Source organism: Trichechus manatus, unplaced genomic scaffold, assembly GCF_000243295.1.
Source record: "Trichechus manatus latirostris isolate Lorelei unplaced genomic scaffold, TriManLat1.0 scaffold00025, whole genome shotgun sequence".
NCBI classification, from domain to species: Eukaryota; Metazoa; Chordata; class Mammalia; order Sirenia; family Trichechidae; genus Trichechus; species Trichechus manatus.
In genome coordinates, this window is record NW_004443961.1 from 23,552,249 (window position 1) to 23,553,567 (window position 1,319).

A 1,319-nucleotide genomic window follows, 5' to 3' on the forward strand; every position below is an offset into this window, starting at 1 on the left:
AGAGAGTGTTTCATTGTTGTACATAGGGTCGCTATGAGTCGGAATTGACTGGAGGGCACCTAACAAAAACAACAAAGCTAAGCTCACTCATCTAAGGCTCTAGGCATGCAAGTGAAGAAGCCTTCAGATGGTTACAGCCCTGAGCTCTTACAAGTCACTTCCAGCCATTTGAATTTTCCCACCTAAGTCCACAAGCTTCATGGAACAGAAACAAGCAATCATTGCTGGGCCCTGTTTGAATTCCTGACCCATAGAATCCATGAGCTTAATAACATTGTTAATTTTTTCCACTGTGTTTAGCATACCTTGTCATAAAACAAAAGATAGCTGGAACAAACTTCATTATTTCAGGCTCTGGTTGCCGTAATGGAGGTATATTCATGAATAAAGTGTCCTGGCACCTCACCCATGAAGTTGGTGGGAAAATGAGACTGTACCACTGAGATCAGGGATAAGGAAACTCCCTCATTATCATGATGATTCCCAGCAAATGTGAACAATCCATTATACCATTTTCAAAGAGTTTGATGAATTCACTTGGGGCAGGTCTGTAGCCAAAGAATTTTATCAAGAAGATAGACTTTTAAAATGTGGATCCAGGAAGCAGGCGACTTTAGAATACAAATGGATGATTTCATGATGGGAGTAAAGGTCAGTCATTTCACAAGAATTCCTCAGGTAACAGTTGGACATATTGAGAGGTGATGGGGACCATGGGTATCCATACTCAAGTCACTTTAAAAAAACGGCACTCAAAGTTATGGATGCCCGATTTGTTGGATGATATATCATCATTGTATTGTTGAGTCTAGCTTATAGAATGGCCAAGGAAGAGGGACAGAAGTGCCGTCTGCATTATCCTGAGTAAGGATATATCGGTTAGCTATTGCTATAACACTGCTACATAACGGACCTCCCCAAAACTAAGTGGTTTTAAGAACAATAATTTACCCAGGACCAGAGGAACTGGATGGTGCCCAGCTACCACTGATGGCCACACTGACGGGGAGCACAGCGGAGGGTCCCTGATGGAGCAGGGGAAGGGTGGGGTGCAGAACTTGGGTTCTAGTAGGAGGACAGGACTTGGTGGTCTGACTGAGACTGGAGGAACCCTGGAGGGCATGGCCACTGGATTCTCTATCAGCCTGGAGCTAAAACAATTTCCGAGGCCAACTCTTCAGACAGGGATTGGTCTGGACTGTGGGACATAAAGGGATGCTTGTGAGGAATGTGCCTCTTAGCACACTAAACAGGCAGCTTCTGTCCGGAGGTGAGATGGGAAAGTAGAGAGTATAAGGAGCTGGTTGAATGGACCAAGG